Below are 20,786 nucleotides of genomic sequence, written 5' to 3'. Positions count from 1 at the left end.
CCGGAGCCCAGCCGGGACCGCCGGCCCGGCCAAAAATTGGAAATTAAAAAGGAAAAGGAGTCCGGCGAGTCCCGCCTGCCGCGCCTGGGGGCCCGCGACCGCGGACCCGGCAAAAAAAAGAAAAAAAGGCGAAAAGAAAGGCTGCCCGCTTGGAGAAACTTCTATTTCCTCCTTTCCGAGAGGGAGCTGAGAATAAACTTCCTGTGGCCGACTCGCCGCCGGAGTTTCGGAGCGGCTCGGACCTCGCCGGGGAGGGGACGGCTCGCGCCCGTCCCGCGGCCCCTGGGCTCCCGCCGCGCCCGCGCGCACAGGGTCGTGGCCCCGCGGGTGCCGCCGCTCCGCGCCCGGCCCTGCGCCCCGGCCCCGCGCCCGCTCCCGGGCGGGCCCGCCTCTCGCGTCCGCGCGCCGGTCCCGGCTCTGCCCTGCGGAGCGCGGCTCCCGGCTCGCTGTTCGCCCGGAGCCCCTGCGCTCTGCCCGAGATGAGTCACTACAATGGCACGAGTTCAACTCCACACTCTTTATTCTCCAGCCCTGTACCATGTGGATACATACACTCACGTCAACCCCAGACTCCACCTTGCGGGGCGGGGGGGCGGCGGGGGGGGAGAGGGGGAGGAAGAGGCGCAGGAGGGGGCGGGCGCAGCGCCTCCCCGGCCCCGGCTGCCGGCCGAGCTGACGCCAGCCGCGCTCCCCGCGCGGGGACGGAAGGTGCCGGCGGGGGTGGGCGCGGGCCGCCGGCGCGGTCGGGGGGAGGCGGGGCGGCCCCGGCCTCCGCGCGCCCCCGCCGGGGCCCTTGGTCTGTTCCATTGGCGCACGTTGCCAAAGATGGTCATTTGCGTTAGAGGACGCGAGTGCGGGTTTCCTCGCTTTCGGTGACGTGGAGGGAGAGGGATTCCCTCGCCGGCTCCCGAGCGCGCCGCGGCCTCCCCGAGCCCCCGAGCCCCCGCGCTGGGAAGGGCCGCGGGCCTCGGCTCGCAGGGTTAGAAAATAATCGGTCCAGAAGGGCGAGACGGCGTCCAGCGCGGCGCCACCGCGAGGCCAGGAGCCGGGCGCGCAGAGCCGCTCTCAGCGAGGGCGCGGCCCGCGGTCCCCGGCGCCCTCCCCGGCGCCTCCCGGTGCAGCGGGCGCCCGGGGCGCACCGAGGACCCGCGCCGCCCCGCGGCTGGGCCTGGGCGGGCGCGGCGCCGCCGGGCGGGGCTGGCCGGCCTATTTTTCCCTCCGTGGCTGGCTGCCCGCTGCTTCCCCCCCGCCCTTTTTTTTTTTTTTCGGTCCTACAATTAATTTATAAGGAGTAACCTTAAGACGAAATTAACTCGTCAAGACATCCCGGCCAGGCCATCAGGGCGCATCTAATAGTAACCGGGTATTACAGTATAAGCAAAGTCCAGACTTGAGGAATTAAAAAGGGAAATAAACAGGGATGGAGGGGGATTCGGGCGAGGGTGCGCGCCCAAGGCTGTCTCCATCTGTTTGGGGGCGAAGTTCAGGGAGCAAGGTGGTGCGGACGTGTGGGTTCTTCCCGCCTCGCTGGACCGGGCGGGACCGGGTGCAGGGTAAAGAACACAGGCCTTGGAGTACGAACTCCAGGCTATTGTGTTTATGAACTGTGAGACTTTGGGCGAATCCCTTAACCTTTCTGGGCCTGTTTCACCCTATAAAATTCAAGTGTGGGGGGCAGATGACCTTCCAAGGCCCTTGCCAGCTCTGGAACTTCAGTCCTTCTGCAACGATGAGCTGAGGAGCCCGGTACGACCTGGCAAGGAATGTGCGCTCTGGTCCAGACTCTGCCTTATTCTGGGTTTACCCACCTTTCAAGTGGCACCATCTGTACCCCCGCAGGATCCCCGCGAGGACCCGACCGTGTGATGTGTGGAGAATGCAAAGCGCTGTGCACCGTGACACGCCGCAGTTCCGGCCCTCAGTTTCCTTATCTGTAAAGTGGAGGTGTTGCTAGGAAAGAAAAATAGAGCCGGGAACTCAAGGCTTTCCCGGGGCTCTATATAAAGCGCTGGCGTTTCCGGGACGGCTGGCGGCATCTGGCTGCCCCAATGGCCCCAAGATACGGTAATCCCAAACAATACTCGGGGTCATTGTTTACAGCCATAAAACACATTCTGTCCTGAGCTGCGTCCCCAAGGACGCGCGTGGCACGGCCGAGCTACCCGGGCTCCCCGGGCCCCCGCGTCGCCCCTGGGCAGAGCCCGCACCTCCGCGGAGGGGCTCCGGGCGCAGGGCAGGCGGGTGCGCAGTGCGGAGGCTGGGGGGGCCTGGGCTATTTTTTGTTTTTGTTTTCAACCCCGCGTCCTGCCCGCCTAGGCGTTTACGCGCCTCTCCCAGCAGGACTGAGTAACTGCAGTCCTTTGACGCAAACCCGATCAGCCCTTTCCCCAGCGGCAGCAGCGAAGCCCTGAAATCTGGGGGTGGGGACGAAGTGGGGGGGTGGAGCACGGGAGAAGAAATCGTGACACTCTCTCTCTCCGTCCCTTCGGGCGCCACACGAGCCCCGGGCCGCCTTGGAGAGGTCTCGGGGGCGCGGAGTCGGGGCGCGGGGAGCCCTGCCAGGGGGGCGCAGCCCGGGCCTCCCGGGAGCAGCCTCGTGTCAGGCGGCGCGAACAGACGCCACTTTTGGTTTTCCTTTGAGCAGCAGCGGTGCCCAGCCCCCACCCCCCACCCCGCGCTCGAAAATCCGGGCGCTTCTGGGTCTCTCCCACACAGTCCTTCCAGTAATGCGGGGGGTGGGGGGAAGGAGGAGGGGAGAGGGAGCAGGAGCTTCCTCCACGGCCTCCGCGGTCCCGGGCGCGCCCCAGCCCGGGAAGGCGCCGCCGGGAGCGCGCAGGCGGGCGAGCGCACCCTCGCGCCCCCGCCCGCCCCCGCCCGCCCTGCCTGCTCCCCGGCCCTTTTCTTTCTTGTGGGTTCCCGTAAAGCCCGGCAGCCCCGAGACGTCTGCAGAGCATCACGGAATCTGTGCTGATGCAAGTCGCTAGCCTCCCTTGGGTGCGCCCCGGCCTGCCTCGGAGCGCTTTGATCCCCGCCTTCCCCTGCTCCAGAACTTGCGTTGGCTCCCTCTGCCCGCGCGGAGGCCGCGCCTGCACCCTGCGCGCACCTTCCAGTTCAGCCGGACACAGAGCGGCGACCTGGGGTCCAGTAGGTCCGCTCGTGCCTGGGTCGAACTGTCAAAGCGAGAGTTCAGCCTCCAAGCCCACTTCGCTGCCCACTCCGTGGGGGGAATCATTCCGGGTTTACCCACTGAGAAGGGTCCCCAGGCTCCCCAGAGCAGCGCACTGAGAATACAGACCAACCTTTGCTGAGCTCTTACCAAGAATAGGGCACCATGCTACGTGCTCCCAGGGACCTTTCCTGCAAGCGTCCTAACAAACAAACCCTCCTTTAAAAAGAGAGAAAGAGACGGTGGGCATTCCCTGGTTGCAGATAAAGAAAATGAGATTAAGGAATGTGTCCGGGAAAGTGGTTAGTGAATGAGTGAGCCGGTTGCTGGTGCAGCTGGGTCTCTAGGACAGCAGGCTCTTCCTCTTACCCAGGACAGGGTAAGAGGCTCCTAGCGGGATGTCTTGTTTCACCTTGCTGGTCTCCAGAGAGCATGGACTTCATCTGGCGCATGGCTTTGTCCTACACTTATAGGTGCTCAGCTCCCTAATTCTCTGCTGAATGCAGCCCTACACTCAGAAAAAAAAAAAATATTGGGGTCAAGTGAAGAAGGGCAGGTGGGTTGCTGCTGGGGGTGGGGGGTTGGGAAGGGAGGCTTGAGGCTTCTTCTCATCATCTCTCTGGGACAGCCCTGTCCTGCAATCTCACCCTGGCTGCCCCCGTGGGTGCCACTGGGTCACACACCTGGCCCTTTCGCACACATGGCTACTCTCACGCTCACACAGTGCCCCTGACTGGGATGTGACAGCAGGCAGAGTGACTCTGGATTGCCAAAGAGGACACCGAGGAACAGAGTGGCCAAGATCTCCTAGAGATTTCCCAGCCTGTGGGTGTCAGAGCCCCACCCCAGACCCAATCTCACCCAACCTCGTACCCAGTGCTCTCCCTGTTCCCTAAGCTCCCAGCCCCAGCGAGTTAGAAGTAAACTCCCTTTCTTGATGATGACTGTCAAGACCCATCTCCTCCCCTGCCCAGCCACCTCCTCCATCTCTGGCCAAAAGTTGGCCTCCAAGAACACTGAAGAGGGCAAGAAGGGTGGACATGGAGCTGGTGGACATGCGGTGGGTGCACTCAGCAAGCGGGCAGTAACCCGCAGAGATGCTAGTAAACCTAGAGGTGTCTCCTGCATTTTGGGGTGGGGGAGATGGTCCATCAGTGGTCGTTCACCTCCTCCCCAGTGAGAGTGAGCCTCAGAGTACTCCACACAGCCCCGGGGAAACTGCACCCCCCTCCTCTGACTCCCAGATATAGTAAGCCGCTATCCTGAGGGCATGTGTTGTATCCTGCTGGTGAGGGGCCAAAAAAGGTTGAGAACCACTGATGCAAAGAAATCAGCATCTGGGCGAAGGCTCTGAGCGAATGACATAGCAATGCTCACTGCCTCTCGATGAGCTTGGTCGACCTCCTTTGAATTCCAAGGGGGGGCCCATAAGCTTATGTATTCTGAGATGTGACCGGTGCCTTCCACAGCTTCCATTTCATGCAGAGGATGAGAAGAAACTAAAACAAGGAAGTCAAGCCACTCTACAGGCAATCCTCATAGCGATAGGAAGGCCGGCTATTCCCAGTCTGGCTGGTGGCTACATGCCTGTGTATGTGAAAATTCACCCTAAAATAAGGGCACTTGATTTTCTTTATTGCATGCTACCTTTGATTAAAAAAAAAAAAAAAAAAACAGCAGGGCCTCCCTGGTGGAGCAAGGGGTTAAGTCTCAGCACTATAAAGCTATCTGCAGTTTGGGTTGGATGCCCAGCCAGAAAGTGATCCACATGGTGCAGCAGACCTCTCCTGTCTCACCAGCTGCCCCCCTCAGCAGTGTATTTCAGTAGATCTGCCTGTTCTGCTCCCCACTCTGTCTCTGGTGAATCCTTTGCCCACTCCTTTGAAACCTCCGGCCTGTACCCCAGTTCTTGTATGCATGAATAAATAAATCTTTAAAAAAATAAAATAAACAGCAAACAACACAACCACACTGAGAGTTGTATTGAGACCAACGACACTGAGAATTATATTGAAGTTTGTAAGAAACACTCAGAAAGCACCATGCAAATGAGGCCCTCCTGGCCACCTGCTGACAGCCCCTGGGAGACTCAGGAGTCTGTCAGAGAAAGGGGAGAAAGAGGGCAGGAAGAGGGTACTTCCCCCTTTGTCGGTTTTGTTGTGTGTGTGTTTTGTTGTTGTTGTTGTTGTTTTTTTTGAAAGCCGGATGCATTCCAGAGATAAAGTGACCAGAGTGATTATTTAGAATATCTTTATGAGTCAGAACAGAAGTCACCCCTCGTAGGAATGCTTCAGGTCTGGAGAGGAAGAACAGGACAACTTCCCCAACTTCCCCCCTGGGTCCAAGAACTGGGGATTGGGCTTCCAGTGGGAAAATGGGATCCCAAGGACTCACAGCCCTGCTGTGGCCTGCTGTGTCACCTGAGCCAAGTCCCTTGGCACCTCTGAATCTCTCTCTGCTCCTTCATCTGTCACCAAAAGCTGGACTGAAGGGAAAAAATCTTAGAATGGGAATCTCCTTCCCTGATACTCATGCCCAGGAATCTTCCCTGAATCTCCTGCCAGGCATCCTCAAGTCCTCCTTGGAAATACATCTCTCTCCTGCTCTGGGATTCTGGAAGGCCCCTGGAGGAAAGCAGTAGGCAGGCCCCAGTGTGAGCCTTCCCCCTCCTGTCCCACACCCAGGCCAGGCAGGCTCCATCCATTTCTAATCTGGTCAGGGCCCTGGATCCTTCCAGGTGCTGACAGCCCGGGCGCCAGGATTGGCACATATTGGGGAAGAGGGAGCATAAGAACAGCCTGAAGCCTGGATGGACCCTGCCCTCAGGCAGCTTACAATCTAGCTGAAAGGAATAGAGTGACACCACCGTAGGGGGAGCATGAGGCAATAACAATGGTGACATCTATAAAAACCTTTTATGGGGCTTATTTTGCATCAGGCATTGCTTTAATTGAGTCATATGCGTTAACTCAGGTGATATTCACAACAGCTCTGTGATGTAGTTACAATTATTAGCCCTACTCAGCAGATGAGGAAAAGACAAGTCAAGAGAGGTAAACTCACCCAAGTTTCCAGGCAAGAGAGAAACAGAACTGGGGTTTGAACGTGCACCTTCAGGCCCCCGATTCCTGGTACAGAGGTTAGCGAACTGTTCCATCAGCATGGCAGTGAATCATCGCGAATCGTCTCTCCACACACAGACACAACAGCCGGTCCTCTCAACCTCCACGCAGTGGGCTGGGCCCACGGTACTGGCCCTATTTTCCTGATGAAGAAAATGAGGTTCAGTGATGGTTCAAGGTCACACCGACCTTACCTGCAGAGCAGGGGTGTCCCCAGGTCTCCTGACTCCTATGTGCCAGGCCTTCTGGACCCACAGGAGATATGAGCGAAGCCCAGAGGGAGGCCAAGCCCAGGAGACACAGTTGCTTGTTCCAGAGCTTCACCCAGCTCTGTCCAGTAGACTCTCTGTTGTTTGGCTGACCCCCTGGCCATTCCCCCTTCCTCAGGCAGCAGCCCGGATTTTCATTTGGGGAACTTCAACTTCTGCATTCTCTGTGCCAAACTGAATGCCCCACTTACCGGGTGCAGTGACTGATTGGTTCAGGATTCTACAGATGAACCAAGACTGGCCTTTGAAAGTCAGACCTGAGCCTTTGCCTGAAACACTTGGGAAGAAGCAGTCTCTCTTCAACTGGGAGGCTATGCTGTTTCCTACTCTTTAGAGTCTGCAAGGTGGGCCTCCCGGGTGGCGCAGCGGTTGAGCGCTGGGTTGCAAAGCTCCCCGCGGCCTCTGCGGCGCTGGTTCAATCCCCGGCTGCTCCCCGGCCACCAGAGGAGGGTCCCACATGGCGCGCAGACCTCTCCTGCCGCCCGCTGCTCCCCTCAGCAGTGTACTTCGGTCCTTCTGCCTGCTCTGCTCCCCGCTCTGACTCTGGTGAATTCTCTCACCCTCCCGCGCTTCTGACTGTACCCAGTGCTTGTATAAACAAACAAACAAACAAACAAATAAATAAATAAAAATACATGCCTCTTTTATACATACATAAATAAATAAATAAATAAAATAGAGTCTGCAAGGAATAAAGAAACCCAGAGGAAAGCAGGCCAAATAATGGAGAACAAGTTTCCTGTGTCAGTGAACACCTGAATGTAGTGCCTAATGTGATTGTACTCTTGGACTCTATTTTATGGCAGGACATTTCCTTTTCTGTATAAGCCAGTTTTAGTGGGGTTTCTGTCACTCGCAACTAAGAGTCCTGGCTAATGCATCAGTGAACACATAAAGTGCACTACTGTGAACATATACTGCTTGCCAAACATTTTAAGAACAGCAAACACAGGCAAGAATGTGACTGTCTTCAAAAAATCTGAATTCTAATGAAGGATGCAAAAGATTCTTAAATAACTTCAAAAGCAATCAACACAATGCCACAGGCAGCTACCAAGGTCCTCTGGTTAACAGAGGGTAAGAACATTCCAGATAGAGCACATTACAAAAGGTCTCACGAAGGAGGTAGAATGGCAGTGACACTGGCCTCAGATGCCTGACTGTCTGTTGACCCATGAGAAGCTGGAGGTAGGAAAGTTGCAGAGCAGGGGGCATTAAGGAAAACGCCAAGTGCAGGGAAGAGGCATGTACAGGGCAAGGATGAGCAGGTGGCATTGACTGAGGCTATGGGAATGGTCTAAAATTTATATTTTTCTATTTGCGGGGCTGGGAGAGGGTGTGGGAAATTGAAGAGAAAATTATCCTGAGCTATCGCCAAAATCTGAAGGTGTCCCTTATGGAAAAAGAGCTATGGCCCTTGTCTACGGCCATACCAACCTGAACACACCCAGCCTCGTCTGGTCTCGGAAAATTTGGTGTGGCCTCCATGGACAGGCTAGGGCTAAGGCAAGATGCTGATGTTAAGGGGGTAGAATTGACTTCACCTTAAGGAAGGCTGTGGTGCTTGAAAATATCCTGGAAAGTTTAGGGGGTGTTCAAAAAGAAGATAAGGGGATTGGGAAACCAGATGGGAGTTTAAGCCAGCTGACCTTTACAGTTCTGTGAGTTCTGCACCGGACTTGGAACTCTGCTTTGGGTGAGTTTGGAGGGGCTGGCCTTCTTTCCAAAGGCAATGAAGCATCACACTCCAAGTTGCGCAGTCAGGAAAGGAGGCGGGAGCAGGATCAGATCAGAGCTTCACCTGCATAATTTCTTTTATAATTACTCAATTTGGGGTGTGTGTTAAATATGCACTGGATATTAGGTGATCACCAGGAACTACTTTTAATTTTGTTAGGTAGGACAATAGCATTCATTGTTCTTATATAAGTTAATATCCATATTTTTTAGGTGCCTGCTAAAGAACCTAGGAGTGAAATGATGCATATTTTGGGTTTAACTTAAAATATTTCATTAAGAGGGTATCCCTGGTGGCTCAAGGAGTTAAGCACAGCACTATGAAGCTATCCGCAGCCTCTGCTGCATGAGCTTGATCCCTGGCCGGCCATGGAGCTACCCACATGGTGCAGCAGACCTCTCCTGTCTCACCCTCAGCAGTGTATTTTCAGTAGATCTGCCTGTTCTGTTCCCCACTCTGTCTCTGGTGAATCCTCTCACCCCCACACCTCTGGCCTGTACCCCAGTTCTTGTATGCGTAAATAAATAAATCTTCAAAAATATTTTAGTAAGAAAAAGGAGGGCAAAACAGACATAAATAAAAAATAAATATAAATGAAAAAGGTAAAAGGACAAAGTATATTTTTCAACATAGCTGTGTACATATACACATACATGTAAATGCACACGTGCATGTATATGTGTGTGTGTACACTACACTTACACATATATAGTTAGCAAATACAATGTTGAACAAAAAGAGCCAGACACAAAATAGTATTTATTGTATGGTTCCTTCATACAAGTTCTTTTTAAAAAGGCAAAGTCAATCCATGCTGTTAGAAGTCAAGACAGTGGTTGCCCTTGTGGGCCCAGCACGAGGACCTCAGGGGCGGGCCAGGTGCGGTTTCTAAGCCAGGTCACGCTTGCACCGGTATCACTTAGTGAAAACTCTGTGCACATGATTTTCACACTTCACAGGATGTATGTTTTATACTTCAATAAATTTTCCTTCAAAATGCCACCTTGTTAAACATACATACACACACACACAGGAAGAAAGGTCTGAATTATGAGTTTACATAGATGATAGATAGATAGATAGATAGATAGATAGATAGATAGATAGATAGATAGATAGATAGATAGATAGATAGATGGGAAGGAGAGAATAGAAGCAAGTATGACTCCACTGAGAATTCTTGGGATGAGGGAGAAGACATAATCTGAGCTCAGCTTTAAACCTGAGATTTCCACACAATTTTGAATGCCACCCTCAAAGGGGAGAATGTTCTTTTTTCCTGACTCGAGACAGATATAATGGGCTCAGCCTGAATCCAAAAAAACCCAGCTTTCATCTGACCACCCGGGGACAGGTAGAGGCAGAAGGGAGCAAGGAGAGCTGGGAGGAGGCTGAGTAAGAGGAAGAAAGATTTGTGAAGGCAGGGCCATGCTCAGGACGCTCACCTGGGCAGCTCCTGCCACTGCAGCTATGTGGGATGGGCTCAGACTCAGCCAGACACCCTAAGTATGAGACACACAGAGAGGGGATACTGCTAGAGCCCCAACTGAGTGTGCCCTGGGTGTCAGCCCACCCCAGCCGGCCACCCCATGATTCAGTTGCTGTGGGTCACGGGGCACATGGGCTGCCACAAGGGACCTGTGCTTCCCAAACCTCAAAAGATAGAGAACCCTGAGTAAGGAGGCTCTGTTATCTGCACAAGGGGGCACGTCACATGATTTCCTGTTGGGGACAGGGAAGCACTCCAGAGGGTAGGGGATGTTCCTGGAAAATGGGAAGCAGGGAGGGCGGAAGCCGGAAGGAAGGGGAGGGAGGGAGAGGAAGAAGGAAGGAGGGCAGGCGCGCACCAGTTCTTCCAAGGCAGCCGTGTTGTTTCCAGAACAGCCCTTCGTTTGCAGGCAAAAGATGAAGTTTGGTTCCAGGCTCTGCTCCTCGGTGCTGCAAAACCTTGTCAAAGGAACTTCCTCTTTCTACATCGAATTCACTGGTTTGCAAGCGGGGTGAAGAATGCTAATTGGTGCAGAGCTCAATGCAGCACAGTGCCAAGCGCCATGCATTGAACCCACCAGGTTTGGGTTGGAGCCTGATCTTCTGCTTGAGACAAAAGACCCCTGGGCAGTCACCAAATCCCTCTGAACTTCACTCTCCCCCTTGCGATATGGGGCTGATAATGACACCAAGGCCTTGGGGACATGGTGAGGGGTATGAATGTCAACATTTGTCTGAACCCCACCAATGTCTACTGACCTGTAGGGTGCCTTACTCCCCTGAGCTACAGGGAAGACACCTGAAGCCACCTGGGAAGGGTCGACTGGCAGCTGGAGCTGAATGCACGGCTGGCCTTCCTCTGCCTCTCACGCAGGACTGAGGGAATCTCAACTGGGGTAATGTTTCTGAAAATGGGTCTCAAACCAGGAAATTTCATACACGTGGGAGCTAGAGGGTAGGAAAGAAAGGCAGGGTCAGGGAAGCTGAGCAGGAACGGCCATCCAGCCACCTCAGGGAGGAAGAAGTTGGATTGGGGGAGCTCTGAGGTCTTCTACCCACCAGCTAGGGGTGTGGCGCTTTGACACAAGGAGCTAAAGCAACTCTGGGAGGAACCCTTGGCTACAGGGCCCTGGAATGTCCAAGCTGAAGGAACATGGGAGATCATTTTGTGCAACTCCCCAGCATTGTCCAAACAAGGCTCAGAAAAGGAAACCAGCTTGCCTCCGATCACGCAGGGCAGAGGGGCAGCACTGAGACTCCAGCGTGCTGAGGCCAAGTGCAGGGCACCATGTTCAGTGCCCTCATGAACCCCAGAGCCTGGTATTTCTCCCTCACTCCAGTCTGTGACATCCGGAAGAGGGAGTCTCACTCCCCAGAGGGACTTCTGCAAGCTCAAGGCAGGAAGACTCGCTTCCCTCCCCTGAAAGTATGCCCAGGCCCCACCCCCACCAACAAGGGCCCCCAGGCTCCTGAGCAGTGACTCTAACCAATGACTATAACCTGCTGCTGAGTGCAAACACAGAGCCTTATTGTTAGGGACACCGATTACTGCACTGGGCTGGGCATTTATGCATTATCACATCTTTTTCTTTTCATTAACAGAAGGCAAACATTCCCCACCCCGAGAGCTGGAAGGCCACTGCCTGAACCAGAGGCTAGAAGATGACCCTCGAGGCTGGGTGAGAGCAGAGCCAACCTGCTCTCACGGCCATCCCCTGGCATCCAACTCAGATGAAGGAGGAGAGACATAGGCCAGACGTGAGGGAGAACTGCCCCACCATCAGGACCAGATGCCCTGTTGACGGACCGAGTCCTCACTTTGCCTCTTGACTCTTTGGCCAGATACTCAACTTCCCTGAGCCTCAGTGTCTCCCCCTGTGCAATTTTAGAGGTTGTGAGGTAGCACCAGTACATGGGCCAAGGGTGCCCCCCACATCCCAGGTGGGTCTGGCGAATTCATATCTACACTTGGGGCTGTAATGCAACAGGGGCCCCATACAAGGCGCCTCTGGACTGCATTGTTGCCTGTTGTGGGTCTTAAAAATGAGAGACTAGCCCTGGGGCTGGGGGGAGTTCGCTTGGGGGCAGGGGATTTGGTGCTTTTTCAGTTCACTGCATTCTCCTTATTCATGTCAAAGGGGGCTCCTATTCTGTGCTCTAATTCATTTCAGTGCCCCATGAACCCCAGAACCTGACGGAGTGCAGAGTTGGAGCCTCCACCCGCGGGCTCTGCCCTTCCCACCGGGTCACACCCTCAGGTCCTGCTCCCCTCCCCTGACCCCCCTCCACACACTGTCTGTCCCTTGGGAGGTCCGGCTCTTCTTAGTCCCATTTCGTAGGCTCCATCCAGCTCCTTCAAGATCTTCCAGCCCCAGCAAAAGCAGGCGAGATTTGGAACCTTTAGCAAAACTTCTAGAAGAGCCAGACTCAGCGGTTGTGTTAACCAGGAGGGAAGGCTGAGTAGGTAGAGCCTGAGGTCGAGAGCTAGATCCCAGGAGTGAGCATGTCCAGCCGGACAGGTCAGCGGAAATGCTCCTTCCTCCCCAGCTCCCCCCAGCAGGCAGGGGCCGGGGAGCCATGGCCGCAGCCTGGCCCTGGTCCTCAGCCATTTGAGGGAGGGGCTGCTCGTTTTCCAGGCTCTTGATGCTCATCCTGTCAGGGGTCATTTGTTACCTCCAGTGAATTGCTTGGCAGCAACGCTGGGAGCGGGAACCAAAGGCAGTGAACTTGAGCTTGGGTGTTCAGTTTGACCTCAACAGATTGTGGAAGGGGGAGAAGACCCCGTTATCACAGAGCCAGGCGTTTCCCAAGCAGCATGGAAGTTCTGCAGGGAGAGAAAAGATGATGGTGGTCAATAAAAGAAGATGGTAGTCAGTGACAGGAGTCTGTCTTCAATAAATTTGGAAAATTCTGCTCAGGACTTTTCGGAGACTTTAATAGGCCAGTACAAACAGTGAATGTCCAGGATGTCTTTCCCAAAGGCACCCCTGGGAACAGCAACTCCACCAGCTGTCTGGCAGCATGAGGAGGAAACCGAGGCACAAGGTCTTGGGGACAGAGCCGCTGGGGAGGTCTCCTGACCCCAGCATCCCTGTCGTCAGGACTAAGCTGACTCATCCTTTATCTGATTTGGGTTTTACGTTGTATTCAGGAGAGGGAGGAGTGGGAACAGAGTTAATTTTCCTTGGCCCATTTTATGTGTTTGGGCCAATGGATAATTGAGTAGAATTCCAATTCTACCTAAGTAAAAACTTTAAAATAATTAGACATGTCTGGATCTCAACTGGTGGTGGCCAAGCCGCAGCTGGTTGACCACAGGACCGTCAGTTTGAATGCTGCTCCCCAAAAGATACGTCTGTGCCCTAGTCCTTGGAACCTGAGAACGCGGTCTTACCTGGGAAAAGGGTCTTTGCAGACAGGATGGAGTTAAGGATCTTAACTTTAGGAGGTCATCCTACATGTCTGGTGGGCCCTAAGTTCAATGACAAGTGTCCTTATATGAGTGAGGCAGATGGAGCTCACACACACACACACACACACACAGTGATGTGAAGACAGAGGAAGGGATTGGAGTGATCCCACAGCTGTCAGTAGCTGGAAAAGGCCCCTCTAACACCTTGATTTTGCACTTGAGGTTTCCAGAACTATGGGAGAATACATGTCTGTTGTTTCAGACACCAAGTCTGTGGTGACTTGTTTTAGCAGCCACAGGAAACTGATGGGGGTGGGGGGTTGCTGTCAAGGGGAGATAAGCACCAAAGGGTGAGGGAGGCTGGCGGAAAGATCTCTGGGGCCTCGCCTGACCTCTACCCACTGGCCATCACCCTTTGATGACACCTGGGATTCAGTACTGGGAAAGCTGGGCCAAGGTTCCCCTTCTGTCCCAGAAGGGGAGGCATCAGGGTATAAGACCCAAGTTGAGGAAAGCAAATGGAGGCAGCTAGTGACCTGCCCTTGGCTGGTATTTCTACCAGCAAAGGCATCCATGTTGGTCTCTTAAACAGAGTGTCCCTTAAAGCCAAAGAATCTACCAGCAGCTTCCAGCCACCAGAGGGTCAGACATCTCCACTCAGTGATCTATGGTCCTTTAGGAAGTTTCTATGTCAACCAAGTTGAGTGGGCTCTTGGTCCTTGGATCCCCTGCCTCAGGGAGCACCCCACTCTGGAGTCCCCTTCCTTTGCACCCCCCACAGGGGAGGCGGGCCAGGCATGCACCCCTGCATCCAGCCTGTTGTCTTACTCTGCTACACGCGTGCTCTTTTACACGCAATCAGGGGCTCTGTTGCAACGGCCTCCCTGCTCGGAGACATGCAATAACACGCAGGCTGCCCGTCTCTTCTTGCCTGTCGTCCCTGGCAGGGAAAACCAAACCCAAGTTGCAGCACCGAACGATCAATCGCCAGGTAAAGGCAGCAGCTGCAGTTTGACTGTCTCTGCGGCAGTGTGGAGAGCCCAGGGACAGGACAGAAGTCATTGCCCCCTTCAAAGCCATAGGTGGCCCAAATGCCAGTAGCTGTTCATCAAGCAGATCCCAGCTGCTTTGTCCCTAATGCCAGCAGCCTGGGCAGCCAGGCGCTTTGGGGCTGCCAGCCATCTTCCTCCCTGGGACATAATGAGCTTTGCCCACCTGGGTGAGCCAGGCTGGGTGCCCTGGGCAGGAGCCCCAAGCCAGGTACACTCGTACGTGTGGTCTGACGGGCTTACCTAGAGCCCAGGTTTGGTCCCTGCTGTCCCCCCATATCCCCTAGAGCCAGGGGAATCCAGCCTCAGAGATGGTCTCTGTGGACTTCCTGGTCCCTCTGTCCACAGACCCCAAAACCACCCCAAACTCGAGATCAGAAGGAAGGGAGCGTGGCCTCTCCCCTTTCTAGGTCAGAAGTGTTTTGTAACCAAGCCCTCGGGTGCTATAAATGTTTGCTTGCAGGGTTGTTTTGCCCAGCTGGGGCAGGGTTGGGCTGAAGCCCCCCCTGTCCTCGATTGCCTTCTCCCCTCCCTTCACCACCCTAATTTCAGGCTCAACTGTGCGCACTTAGGACTTAATTAAACTCTTGTCTGGCTTTCAGAAGAGACATTTTCTGCCCCAGGGAGTTGCTACCAGCTTTGTGAGGAGGGCAGGTCTGAGCAGGCTCCCAGGTGAGGAGCTGCTGCTGTGAGGGGGAAAGAACCTTGCCTCCTGCAAGCCGCCAGAACTGTGGGCAAAGGGAGTGGGCAGAGCAGGAGGCACGGAGGCCCCCAGCCTTGGGGAGGCCAACCCAAGCAGGGGGGGTGGGGGAAGGGACTCCCTGCCACCGCCCCTGCGGGCCGTGCTCAATTATCATGGGTCACGCTGTCCAGGTCACACTGTTCCCGGTGCCCGCCCTGCCCCACCCTGCCCAGCCAGCAGCAGCCTCCAGCACCGCCCGCCCACTGCTGGCTACACCCTGTCCTCCCAATCCGAGATTCCTCCTTCGGGGCCAGGCTCCCACCCCAAGGGGCCCTGGGAAGAGAAGGGTAAGTGGCTCTGTGATCCAGGCCCTCAACCCCTAAGAGGGTTGCTGCCTTGCACTGGCTTCAGGAGGGACTCTTGTGGTGCAGAACTTTCTAGAAAGAGTGTCTCAGAGAAAGACTGGGTTGGAGACCTGGGTCTGCTCCTTCCTATCTAGGTGTCCTTGAGCAGTGTATTTCATCCTTCCAAGCCTCAGTTTCCTCATCTGTACCTCGGCAGTGCTAACATACCTCTCCTGCAAGAGTGGAGCACAGGAAAGGGGCCATTTTGCCAAGTTAGGTAAGAGGCTCCACAAATACTGGGTAGTATTTCTGTCCATATTAAGGCTGTGAGCAAACCTGCTGGTGGAGCTTTCCATGTTTCCCCTAAAGAACACTCCCTGGCCTGTCCCCACCCCACACCAACACTCCTCATGTTACTCTAAGGAGCTCTCTGCACACGCGCCCCTCCCCCAGCACCCAGATCTTGCTGGCTCCTGCATTTCTCTCTTCAGGCTTCAAAACCCCCTCAGGAGTCACTCCCTTGGTGTCCCCATTGTAGTTTTCACCCCTCAGAAAACCTGGTCCAGGGCACACAGCATGTCGCCCTGATACTCTGCCCAGACCCTGAGGTCCTGCCACCCTGCCAGGATAATTCTGCTTTCTAACAAATCCGATCAGTTCATGTGGGGCAACAGTCAAGATGAAGTGGTTCTGGGGAGTGGTTCTGGCTGAGGCAGAGTATGGGACATTGGCACTGGAAGGGAGCCCAGGGTCTGTTATCAGCCCCCCTGGAGGACTGGACCCTGAAGAGGGGCAACAGCTGCCCAGACACACAGGCCAGGCCTCAAGATGCCCTGCCCTGTCCAGTGGGAGGACACCACTTGACCTTCAGCCCCAGGAAACACAATCTTCCCGAGAGGCCACTGGGCAGGACTTGGGAGCCCAGGTGAAGCCTGAGGGCCACTGTCCCCAGGTGATCTCCCTCAGCCCAGGTGACCCTGCTGGTTTCCATTCTTCTGAGAACATCCATGTGGGATGACACCGCCCAGAACAGCAGGCTTTTCATCTTCCCTGGGAGGACCTGGGTTGCTGCCTCTAAGCCCTTCAAAGCCCTTCCTGACATGATCTCATTCAGCCTGCCTGCCCACTGGGCTGGGGAAGGAGGAAGGGAGTGGGGGCACTCTCAGGACTTGGGGGGACAGGTGGGGCAGGGAGAGACTGTTGAAGAACATGACTTGACCAAGGCTGTGCTCTTGAGCAAGTCTCTTTTCCTCTCTGTTCCTCAGTGTCCTCTTGGCTGACATGGGGGCAAAAGGACTTGTAAGGATGCTGTCAGCATGTGTTGGCTGCGGACTAGTGACCACGAAGGCCAAAGCAGGGGGTTGTCTGCAGTAGGCAGGGTACACGGTGCCTTCTCGGGTTGTGAGGCGGAGACAAGACGGCTGCCTCACAGGTGGGATGAGACTGAAGAGTGCCTTAGGCCCGGCACCCACTGGGCATCCTATAAATGTGACTTCTCTTCGGAAATCACCAGAGGCCAAAACAGGAAAACTGATGCCTGTGGGTATCCTCCCATTTCCCCGAGTCTCCCCGGAACTCTGTGACCCAGACTCTCCTCGGCAACCACCCGAGGGCCTGCAGACTGGGAGGCTCTGCTGTAGCCCCATCCACCTCCTTGACCGAGGCCATCTGGCTGTAAGCCCACTTTGTCTGGGCCTCTCCCGGGGGCCGGGGGCCGGGGGCCGGGGGCTGTGAGTTCTAACTCTTACAGGGCTGCCGGCTTATTGTGTGGCCTCAAGCCAATCTCCTGGCTTCTCTCAGTTTCCCCACCAGTAAAATCGGGCTAATGACCATCAGCCTCCTGCATTGGGGTGTTGTGAGAATTAATTAAGGTTTGTAAAAGGCTTTGAGATCCATGGATGAAAGGCCCTGAAGAAGGACAGAGTGTTATTATCCATTATTAGTACTGTTATATTCCATCCAAAGATCTCAAAGTCTTACAGACAGTAATTAGTACCTTGCAGGGGTGTTTTGAGGGTGATTAGTCCCATTTCACATATGGGAAAACCGGGCAAGGGAGGAATTAAGTCAGAGCAGGACACACTGGCAAAGAGCTGGCTGTGGAGTCCTAGCATCTATTGCCACGCTGGCCTTTGCACTCCCAGCTCCCAGGCTTCCCTTCTGCCCCTTCCCTGGGGTCAGCTAGCCAGGATCCACACGGAGCTGCTGAGGGCCTAAGGTAGGGCTGTATCACCTGTTTCCCTGATTTTCCTCCCATGGCTCTGTCTTCAGGGAGTGTGCCCACGGCAGCCCATTGCCAGTCTTCTGGGCAGCAGAAGACTGAGGGGACTGGCAGATGCAGTGGTGGGAGAGGGAAGCAGAGGGCATGAAGGGGCAGGGAGAGTTAAGACCTAAAGTTACTCACTGCTCTGTGGCACTGGGCACAGTCTCCCTTTCTCTCTTGGCTCCCCAAACTCCCCTGGGCACCTTGGGCATGGGTGAACCAGGGCTAGCCCAGCCTTCCAAGCTATCTCGACTGGGACATCCAGGAGGGGAAGAAACAGGAAACTCCAAGACTCACCAGGTGCGTGGTGCCAGGTTACCTGCCCATTGAAGGCTCAGCGGACAAAAGCGCTCCAGGCCTGCTTTTCTGGAAGAGATGCATTTTCTTCCTGGAGACAAAAGGAACCCCCATGCTTGTGGTTGGCTCCCAGTGTCCTTGCTATATGATAAGGTAGTTACTTATTTTTTTAAAAAAAAAAGGTGTCCCAGAGCTAGTAATTTAAAGATAGGTTGTACTTGTTTGCATAATAAGCCATGATTCCAAGCGCATAAAGTAAAACACATTTACTCATGTAACAAGCTGCAGAGGCAAACAGCAATCAGCTCAGAGAGCGACTCCACACCAGGGCTGCCAGATGACACAACTGCAGGCACTTGGGTTGCTCCTCAACCCCACTCCCCAGCAACCAGGGCGCAGAGTGAGGACACTGATATGCAGTGGAATGTAGGAAATGTTCCAAAAGCAAATGGACAAACTGATGTGCAGCATTTGCTAAATTCCATGGTGTAAAAACCTCCCATCACCGACTTCAAGCTACCAGTGGGCCCTCAACCAGCTCTCCAAATTCCCGAAACTCTGACGATTGTCTCTCTTAAGCCAACTCTTACACATCGCAGTCCCTTGAGGCTTGTTTCCCCAAAGAGAGAGGGTGGGAGGGGGGCGAGTCTGGGAGGTCTCTTTCACTCAAAACAGTCTTTCCTTGGTCTTAGTCAGCAGACATTCCTAGGAACTCTTGTTTCTACTGAGGTCCTGATGAAGCTGGAGAGAAGGCCTGGCACGCCTGCCCCAGGGTTGTGCTTGGAGGACTCTTTCCCTGCATTTTTCTTTGAAAAGTGGCATCAGTTTGCTAAGGAAATGGGCATGAGATGGTAGGTTTTGATGAATGGAATACAAGGGGTTGGGGGTACCTGCCCCAGGATAGAGGCTTGAACCTGCTCTTCTGAGCCTGCCCCTGCTCCAAATAAAAGCAAAAATCAGACTATTAAGAGACCACAGAAAGCTTTTTAAAATTGACCTATAATATTCACAGATATGAGAGAAGCTACTCCATCCCTGAAATAAGAGCAAGATGATATCTAAAGAGGTAACATTGGAAAGTAAAGATCTTGAAATTAATGTGATAGAAAAAAAATTTTTTTTTAATCCAATAGAGGGCCTCCCCGATGGTGCAAAGGGTTAAAGGCTCAGCACTGTCAAACTATTGGCCGCCACTGCTCCCCACTCTGTCTCTGGCGAATCCTCTCACCACCCTGAACCTCTGGCCTACACCCCAGTTCTTGCATGCACAATAAAAATAAATCTTTAAAAAATCCAATAGAAAAATTTAACCTTCAGAAGCTTTCCCAGAAAATCTCTTACAGGGGGAATGATGGAATTAGAAGAGGAGAAATGAAAAATAAAATTAGAGAATGAATTCCAGAATTCCGACATCTGCCTGTAAATAATTCCAGAAAAAGACAATGGAGAGAGTGGAGAGAGAAATCATCACAAATTATTTATCACAGAAGTGATAAATAATACAAGAAAACCTTCCCAGGATTAATGAGTTTGAAAGTCCCCACCAAGTGCCTAGCACCATAAATGAAGAAAGAAGGAACATCGTGGAGAAATTTCAGAATGGGGATAAAGAGAACTGAAAACTCACAGAGTGGAAAGAAAAGAGGTCACAGGCAGAAGATCAGGAATGAGAATGAAATCAGACGTCCTGCCGACAGCAATGTTGACAGCAAAAAGACAATGGAGCTACAAGACAGTGTTCGTTAAATTATAAAGGAGGGCCTCCCTGGTGGTGCAGTGGTTGAGCGCTGGGTTGCAAAGCTGCCCGTGGCCTCTGCAGCGCTGGTTCGATCCCCGGCTGCTCCCCGGCCACCGGAGGAGGGTCCCACATGGCGCGCAGACCTCTCCTGCCGCCCGCTGCTCCCCTCAGCAGTGTACTTCGGTCCTTCTGCCTGCTCTGCTCCCCGCTCTGGCTCTAGTGAATTCTCTCACCCTCCCGTGCTTCTGACTGTACCCAGTGCATGTATAAATAAATGAATAAATCTGAAAAAAAAAAAAAAAAGATAAAAACCATAAAAAAAGTTTAAAAAAAATAAATTATAAAGGAAAATGATCTTCAGCCTAACTCAGTCAAACTAAGTGTGAGGGTAGAAAATATTTACAAGATCTCTGCTATGCAAAATCTTCAGACATGCAAAATCTCAAGTAAGTTTACCCTCCCAAGGTGTTATCTGAGTACTTCCCCAAAAACAAGGGAGAAAGAAGACGTAGGAAACCAGCTATCTAAAAGTGAAGAGAAATTCAGATGACAACTGTGTTGTGTCCCAGAGAGCACCCTGTCCAACCTGGAGCCCCTGATGGGGATGTGCCCCAGATCAAAGAAGTCATGGGCCTCAGGGCACCATAGAAGGGGAGTTTTATGCTCTGCAGAAGGTTTAGGTTGGAGCTACCACCCTGCAGTGTGTTGAGAATAAATGCTAAGGACGGATGTAAAGATGAGTTAGGAAAATTTGGAAAGGCCCTTCAGAATGGCATGTTTTTTCTGAAAAATGGGGATTAGATCATCTGTCTAGTTCTCCTAGACAGATGAGGCCAGTGGTTGAAAGTTTGGAAATTCTGTCCCAGGAATCAAAGGACAGTTAAGCCCAAGCAGGAGAATGTCTGAGCATCGGCCCCACACACCATGGTGGTCCGGTTAGCAGAGCTGTATAAAGGGGTCTGCAGGTGGTCAGGCTCAGGTGACCCACTAAGCATTGATTTTGAATTAACTTCAAACATATAGAAACATTTCAAGAACGGTACAAAGGATTTCTATGTCCCCTTCACTGAGATTCTCTGATTGCTCACATTTTATCATATTTGTTCCGTCTTATTCTGTCTTTGTCTTTCTCTCTTTCTCTGATATACTTTTCCCCCAGAACCATTTGAGAACCAGTTTAGCTGGGATGCCCCTCAACCCATAATTCAGTTTGTAGTT

The sequence above is a fragment of the Talpa europaea genome (assembly GCF_964194135.1).
Source record: "Talpa europaea genome assembly, chromosome: 6".
Classification (NCBI taxonomy): domain Eukaryota; kingdom Metazoa; phylum Chordata; class Mammalia; order Eulipotyphla; family Talpidae; genus Talpa; species Talpa europaea.
This window is presented reverse-complemented; position numbering follows the sequence as displayed.